The 8,506-nt window shown below is 39.2% G+C and overlaps 1 protein-coding gene across 1 annotated transcript in view; it reads right to left on the bottom strand.

The window, feature by feature from the left end:
* The window catches only part of Asb15 (ankyrin repeat and SOCS box containing 15), a 66,086-nt gene that overhangs the window by 57,417 nt on the left and 163 nt on the right, over positions 1-8,506 (bottom strand). The window contains exons 2-3 of the mRNA XM_017796055.2: positions 8,024-8,182; positions 6,855-6,932 (exon numbers count right to left, since the gene is read on the bottom strand). The gene's annotated coding sequence lies outside the window, so the exon portion shown is untranslated. The remainder of the gene's footprint in view (positions 1-6,854; positions 6,933-8,023; positions 8,183-8,506) is intronic.

Here is an 8,506-nt window from a genome sequence, read left to right as displayed (position 1 = left end):
TTTTTTTTTTTTTTTTGCTGTGTTGTTAAATTAATAAGACATAAAGATGTTAAAAAGTAATACAAACATTTTTGTAAAACAAAGAAAACCTGAAGCACATACTTAGGTGATGACTGATGTTACAGATTTGTTGGTCTTTAGTCTTAGATCTGAAAGTCTGAATATCTGAGGCTCTTGGAGTAACTGGAACTAAAACTAAAACTAAAACTTTTCCCACTGCATGAAGTTTGAGACTACCACCAGACTCCCTGTGCTTCAAAGAGGTTAAGCAATACTATGGCCCCTTCTAAGGCCGTAGGACTTATAAATCTGAATGTCTGAGATGACAGGGAAAAGGAGGTGGCTGGGGAGAGGGGCAGCAGAGTCCTCACCAGGAAGTGGCCAGTTGTCATTTTGCTTGAAGGACATGGGAATTATATCATAAAGGGGCAAAGACTGAGAACAAAAACAAAACAAAAGACTTCTTTCTACACCATTATGTGCATGTACCCCATTTTCTTTCTTCATTCATCCCTCAATGGACATCTTAGTGGTCCACGTTGTGGCTATTATGAGTAATGCTAAAATAATCACAGGACTGTACAAACTTCTTCAAGATTGTAATCTCAGTTCACCTGGAGTTATTCTTAGAATCAGGATTGATGGAGGGGCTGGTGAGAGGGTGAGTGTGTTAAGGCACTTGCTGCCAAGCCTGATGACCTGAATTTGATTCCAGGGACCCATATTGTGGAAATAGAGAATCAGTTCCTGAAAGTTTTCCTCTGACCTCCACATGAGCACATGAGTGCTGTAGCATGTGTCCCTGCCCCCCCTTAATAAATAAATAAATAAATAATAAATGTAAAAAATGAATTGGAATTGCTATATGCTAAAATTCATAGGGAATCAAAGAAAACCACAAGTACAGTAATCTCAAGAAAGAACAAAACTGAATACATCACACCTCCTTAGTTTCCCATTTAGTGCAAAGCTACAGAATGAAATAGGCACAATATAGGCCTAAAAGCTAAGACATTGACCAATGGAACAGAATAGACGGTCAGGAGATTAATCCACATGTACACTGCCAGCTGATCAGGTGTAAGGGTTACACACTGGGCAAAGGTTAGTCCTCAGCAAATGATGCTGGAAAAACTCAATAACCTCAGATCAAAGAAACCAAGCAAACAAAACAAGAGAAGAAACGGAACTTTTATCTTAATCCTGGATGTATTGTAAATCAGTACCACTACTTTGAAATGCAATATAACAAGGTATATCAAGGATGTCAACTTTTGTTTTTTTTTGTCTTTTTGAGACAGGGTCTCCCTGTAGCCCCAGCTGTCCTAGAACTCACTATGTAGACCAGTCCGGCCTTGAACTCAAATAGATCTGCCTGCCTCTGCCTCCCAAGTGTTGGGACTACAGGTGTGCACCACCATGCCTGGCTCAACTTTTTTTTTAACTTAGTACTTCTCTTTTGAGGAATTGAATCCACATGTTGACTGTAGATTAAAGATATGTTAGATGAAAAAAATAAGGATTTGTTTTTTGAAATTGCTTTTTGTATATTGAAACTACTCTGATATTCAGTCACTTTTGTCAATTAAAGGCCAAATATTTTGTAATAATTTTTATGATTATCATTTTTCTAGCTATATAACTTAAACATAATGGAAATGAATATTAACACTTTTATCAACCCAAATGACCTGGAACACAGACTGAAATATTCTTGAACTACTATCAGGAAATAATTGCCTATCTAATAATTGTGTGGAAATGCTAGCATTCAGTGATGCTAAGGGACCCCCACAAACCATCAGTTGGTAAACTGTAGGGCTATGTTCCTGCAGAGTACTTCACAGCTTTAATGGTTTTGAAGAGAAGTCCAAATGTTTGGTGAAACTTGTTAGGAGGGGTGTATAATCTGTGGGAATAGGAAATGAGTAGAACACAAAAAGCAAAGACAGGGCTAGAGAGATGGCTCAGAGGCTAAGAGCAGGTACTGCCCTTGTATAGAATCTGAGTTAAGTTCTCAGCACCCAGACTAGGTGGGCATCTCATAGCCACCTGTAACTTCAGCTCCAGGATATTTGACTGTTAGGACTCAGCTTTGCTCAGTGGGGTACCTACTGGCTTCAGGGCAGAGAGACTTGATCAGCGACAGAGTCTTGGACCCTGGGATCTATGTCTTTTCAACAAGCCATTTATTTCAAAATTCAGATGGTTTTTATACATCCCAAGGAACTGGCAGTCACGTGGAATATGGCAGTCACATACAAAGATTTAGGGTATAAAGAAACAGGACACACAGTCTGTTAATTGGTGCCTTCAGAAGGATGCTTAAGCTTTTACTCAAAGTTATTGAGGCCTATCCAGTAATTTATTGGCCATAATATTTTCTTTCTTAGAGTTAGAAGCATGGTAAACTTTTAGCTTTTAGCTCAGGAGTAAACATTTAGACTGGCCTAATCTCTTAGCTAAGGATAGTTGAGTTATTTGTTCAGGACAAGGAGATGAGCTAAGGGTTGTTGACCAAGATGCTTTCCCACAGAGCAAGGAGCCTGCACTTATAACCAGGTCACCGTCTCCTGCTAGCCTCGCAGTGTTCTGCAAGACAGGGATTATCAGAGCTATTGTTTTCAGAGACCCTCCCTTTAGCAGCTGGGCCTGGCATTATGGTTTCCTACATCTGACAACCTCTTCTGAACTCAACAGACATCTATACTTACATTCACATACACACACACACACACACACACACACACACACACACATACACACATAATTAAAAATAACAAAATAACTCTTAAAAAAGCAAAGACATGTAGCCTTACTTGACTTTCAAATTAAGAATAGAGGAAAGAAAGTTGTGTTGGACCTTCCTTGCAATGTGTCTTTTGCAGAATTGATAGATGATTTACTTAAGGACTCTTTAGGGCCATTTCTGGTTAGTTCCATAATTTTGTCAAGGTGACTCCTTTCAAGGCCAGGGAAAGGGAGAGGTGAACAGGCCTACCTGCTAGAGTAAAAGAGGACACTTAAAGGCAGTTTCCTATTATATACAGATTTACCCATTCATGCCCTAAAATTTTTTTTTAAATTTTATTTTATGTTTATGAATGTACCAGTAGGTGCATCCATGTCGTGCAATGCCCATGGAGGTCAGAAGAGGGCGTCAGATCCCCTGGAATGGAAGTTATGGATGGTTGTGAGCCACCATATGGGTACTGGGATTCAAACCTGGATCTTCTGCAAGAACATCCAGTGCTCTTAACTACTGAGCCATCTTTCTAGCCCCCATCCATGTCTTAATCATCCCAGAAGAGGAGATTCCTCCAGGAGTCTTGACAGAACTGCTTCTCTGTGTCCTAAATGTCAGCCCCTTAATGTGCACACTATCTTCCACACCTAAGAGCTGGCAATACCTGCAATCTCCAAATCTGATTGACAAGGATTTAGCTATTTTTCTTAAAGAGAAACAATCACAGCAGTCATTCACATTAGTCTAAATTAATCATTGGAAAAACAAAACAAAACAAACGAACAAATACTTCACTAGGTTGTTCTTCCCTTCTGCACCCTCTATCTTGTAACTTACCAGGCTAACTAACTGATTATATTCAGTTTGCTTGCCTGTTTTCTCAAGAGTCTCTTCAACAGGTCCTTTGGTCATCACAGCTATACTATACTCTTGGGATTTTGTGTAGATTCCACTTAGCTTCCATCCTCTACCTTGTTCATGGGTATTGAGTGGTGTAAGCACAGCAGCCTCCCCCTCTGGCTCAGCTGGATTTTAGCATAACAATGTACATCTTTCTTCAGCCTAATCCCCAGGTCTAGGTGCTGACAGCATACTGACTCCCTCACACCCTTCTTCTCAGTTCAAGTCAGTTTCACACATCCTCTAATTATTAAAAATATGCACAATGCAAACACATTGAATATAATATATGGGCATGGGATCAAGGCTTCCTTATTAAGTTATTTACTGTTATTAGTCATGACTTTTTAAATGGATTCTGAGTTGGAGTCATTTTGGAATAGATCTATTATTCTTGCTATTTACATGACCCTGAAATAGTTTGGTCCAGATTATTTTATGCTGTAATGATTATATTTCTTCTCAAATGACTTTGCCAGAACATGTAATAAGAAAAACAACAAAAACCCTTCAGCCTCTTAATGGCATTATTGTCATTGACGTCTACCACCACCTGCTGGTTAAAAGGCTGCATGGCTTAGGTGTCCTAACTGGAAAAGAGTTTGTTCAGAATGTTTCAACTATTTCTGCATTACAGGATTGCATTGTAGCACAGAAAGGGTAAGGTGGATGACTATATAATAATATTCCTAAGACTACTCCTTGCTGCATTATGAGTTACATATTATATATTGCACAATATTTTATATAGCAAAGGGGCTCTTGGGAGTTGAAGTTATGCTATGAAATTTTAAAGGGGAAAAAAAGCCCATAATGAGGCATTTAACCAGGCTTTTAAAATATGTAGATTGGTATATAAGGTAATACAATATTTCAAGGACATTTTTATAAATAGTTTTGAATATTTGAGAATCTCATATATTGTATTTTAAACATATTCACGTTCATCACCTCCCTTTAACTACCTGCAGATCCACTCCCACCTGTGTTAAACTTGAAGTTTAACATGACATATTAAAAATTCTACCTTGATATCTTTGCAAAAACATTCCCAATTTTAGTCAGAATGTCAGAGAGTCTGAGGATTTCAGTCATTGGTGTAGATTCTTTGTCCATTTTCCTGTCAGTCTCTAATACAAGCATCTTATTTTAAAGTTATTTATTCATTACAAACTTAACATTAAAGTTATTTGTTCATTATACTTATTAACTTTACTGCTCTTTAAATGCCTTGACCAGTGCTGTTAGTAAACATGACTTGTTCTTGGTTTATTTTCTTCTAGGGAGAATTTTTCAAAAGGAAGTAGGCTTTGCTAAGTGGGAAAGTGGGAGTGAGAGTTAGCTCGAGCAGTCTGGCAGTTGAAGGCTTTGCATTTATCCAAAAGGTCTCTCCCAGGGGCTGGAGAGGTGGCTCAGTGGTTAAGAGCACTGGTCTTCTTGTGGAGGACCTGGGTTCAGTTCCCAGGACCCACATGGATGACAGCTAACAATCATCCATAACTTCAGTTCCAGGGAACCCAACATCCTCTTCTGGCCTCTACAGACAGTGCACAACATTGGTACATTTAAATACAGGCAGAACACTCATACATATAAAATAAAATTAAATTAATGAAAGGTCCTCCTGGTCAAATGATCTTGATCCTGAGGCTGCCCAAGGTAAAGGATTTCTGTCCTCAGTGCTTTTGCGCTGACTGTTCCCCCTGGCTGGAACATCCTTTAGCAAGTTTTGTGTGACATTCTTCACTCTCCATGTCTCAGGACAAATGGCACTTCTCAGAAAGGCTTTCTTGTTGTCCTAAGTAAGTACTGCACACTGTTCACTTTGAAAATAGTCATTTTATTTATTAATTTGTTCAGGTGTGTGCTGTGTGTCTAGTCACTAGAACAAAGGCTGGTGATGACTGAAACCTATCATTCACGTTTCCTGACAGAGCCCCAGTGTCTTGTACCTATGATGGTCTCTGTCATAGATTAAATGGAATATGCGCTGGCTTAGTGAATGAATATTTCAGCTGCTGTGCTATTTGTCTAGTTTTAAAGAATGACCACATTTTCAACTCATATTTCTGAAACCCTTTCTCTATGTTAATTATTTTGTCCCATTTTATCTTATTTCACTTCATTTATCTTGGATGAGATTAATCAAACATACAGCATCTAGGAAAGCTGTGCCCCAAAGTGCTTCCCCAACAACCTGGTCACATCTTGGCCTCCTGCAGAAAGGCATGTCCCTTTCTCAGATGAATTTTTAAAAATTTAAATTTATTTATTTATTTATTTATTTGTTTGTTTATTTGTTTATTGAGACAGGGTCTCCTGTAGCCTAAGCTGTCCTGGAACTTGCTATGAAGAACAGGTTGGCCTCGAATTCACATAGATCCACCTGCCTCTGCCTCCCAACTGCTGGGATTAAAGTCATGCACCACCATGCCCAGTTTTATCTTCTTAAGTGTTAAAATATTCATTTTTGAAAACTACTATGGATTTGTTGTCATTTTATTTTCTAGCATATTATCAGTTTTGTTAATCATGATTTTTAAAACTTAATATCACAGAATAGTCTTATCACCATTAAAAAATTGCTTTGTTTTTTATATTTCTTTTCTTGCTTGCTTCTAAGTGGTAGCCAAATGGCATTTGGTATATAGAGTGGAGTGAGCCACTCTCACAGCAGTCTGAAGTGATCACGTCTTTATTATTTGGTGTTCCTGATGGCTTTTCTTTCTTCCTAGTTTACACAGAATACATGTTTAATCTCAATCCAGATTGGCATGCTGGACAGATATTACCACTTTTACAAACCGATTAACTTAAATATATGGAAGACAGCCACTAAGAGCACCTCCCAAATCCTAAACTTAAGACCTTTTGCCTTAAACCCCAAGTGTAGGACTCTTCTCTCATGAGGACTCTCTTTGTGGAGTTTGGAAAAAGGGCAGACCTGAACTTAGAGTCTACCACTGTTGTGTAATTCCAGGCAAATCACTCAACCTCTCTGGTGCTCATATAAGTTTTCCTCTGGGAAAATAGGCAGAAGGTGACTAATGTGTTATATTAATCTGTGTTCTCTGCATAAAAAGAACCAAGAATGAGTATATGTGTATATATATATACACACACACATATATATACATAAAACCTCATCTGAGCTTCAATTCATTTTAAGAGGAATTCTGCAAAGTAACATGAAATGAAGCATAGTTACCTGGTTATGTGTGCTTTCTAGGTGTGTCTGTAGCAAGAGCTGGAACACAGGAAAAAGTGCAAGTAATCTGGAATATACCTGTTATCGACAAAAGGCACAAAGTATTAAAGAATAGGCACAAAAGGTGAATAATATCCTGTTGGGATTTGAATAAATTCTTTTACTTTTTAAAACATAGTTTATTACTTTTATTTTATATGTATGCGTCTATTGCCTGCATGTTTGGAAATGCACCCATGTCGTGCCCGCAGAGGTCAGACGAGGCCATGAGATCCCCTGGAACTGGAATTTTGGACAGTTATTAGCTGCCATGTAGGTGCTGGCATTCGAACCCAGGTCTTCCACAAGAACAGTCAGCATTCTTAACCTCTGAGTCATCTCTCCAGTCCCTAAATTCTTTTATTTTAATGACTCACGTATGCAGGATTTTTTTTCTTTCTACGTTTTGGAGAGCAATGCATACTCTCTGGTTTGGGGTTATTTTTACATTTGCTCCATGATTATGAAAAACAAGAGAGAACAGGCAAAGGCAGGACTTATCCCCTAATGCAGGTTTTCAGGAGTGAGCTCATCCTCAGCAGGGAACCAAGGTGCTTTGTTTCCTTTTAGCTGTTCTTCCTTCTGTACTTGGCTGTTGAGAGAGAGCTCTGGATTTCCGGGAAACCTTTTAACCAGTAATATTGATAAGATCCAGCCTCTCACAGAAAAGCTTCCATCACAGAGTAGGAGAATAGGAGGCTCCAACTTCCTGTCACTTTTGGAAACAGGAACTCAGTTACTGCATAGGCAAGAGGTCCCGCAGAGCTCGTTCTGAAGGATGAGGGTCCCAGATTTTGACTTTAGGTGTTCTACTCTTCTAATTTATAGAATTTCCCCAAATCCATCTCCTTTCTGAGGACTGGAACTTTTACCTCTCTGGGTAATAGAGTGAACCTCTTCCACCTGAGAATACAGCACATTCCACTCCTTTGTTATGCCTCTTAAGTAATTCTTAGATCCCCTTCTGATATCACAGGTGCCAGGGGATGTGTCCCTTTACAGGGATTCTACTGTTACTAGCCATAGAATACCACTATCTAGCCCCTTTCATTCACAGCCCCGCCCCTCTGCAAAGGGGTCAGTTTAGAAAATTATTTTCCAACCACATGGAACGGATCAGTTCTTAGTACCTTATCCAGAATCACGCAGGTCTGTCTGACCTTGGTGTCGTTAGCAAATATGGCGCAGCAGAAGCCTGGATTCAAAGTTACAACAGGGGGAGCTACACATCCTTTATAATGGCATGATTCCATATTCTAGAACATGTCTCACAATGACATTCATAGAATCTGGAGGGAGAGGGAGGAAAAAAAAAAACAAACCTATGACCTTATCAACTTCTATTCATCGATTCCTGAGAAGCAAGGATACATGAAATGGTTAGTTCCACTCTACAGTCTCCATTTATGTATATGTATTTATACATGCAGAGGAGAGCACTTCACATGATGCTCAGACCTGCTTCCACCCTCATTTCAATACACCGAGGAAGGAAGGTTAAGACATTAGTCAAAGACTAAACTGTGGTTACTGTGTCGAAGGGCTTTTGGGCAGTCTAGTGTTTTGCTCAACCTTTGGGCAAGCCCCCCCGCCCCTCGGGCAAGCCCCCCCGA

Source organism: Nannospalax galili, unplaced genomic scaffold (genome assembly GCF_000622305.1).
Source record: "Nannospalax galili isolate Female #2095 unplaced genomic scaffold, S.galili_v1.0 scaffold449, whole genome shotgun sequence".
In the NCBI taxonomy this organism is placed as follows: Eukaryota; Metazoa; Chordata; class Mammalia; order Rodentia; family Spalacidae; genus Nannospalax; species Nannospalax galili.
The sequence above is the reverse complement of the archived record's forward strand: the minus strand, read 5'-3'. Positions and strand labels throughout refer to the sequence as shown.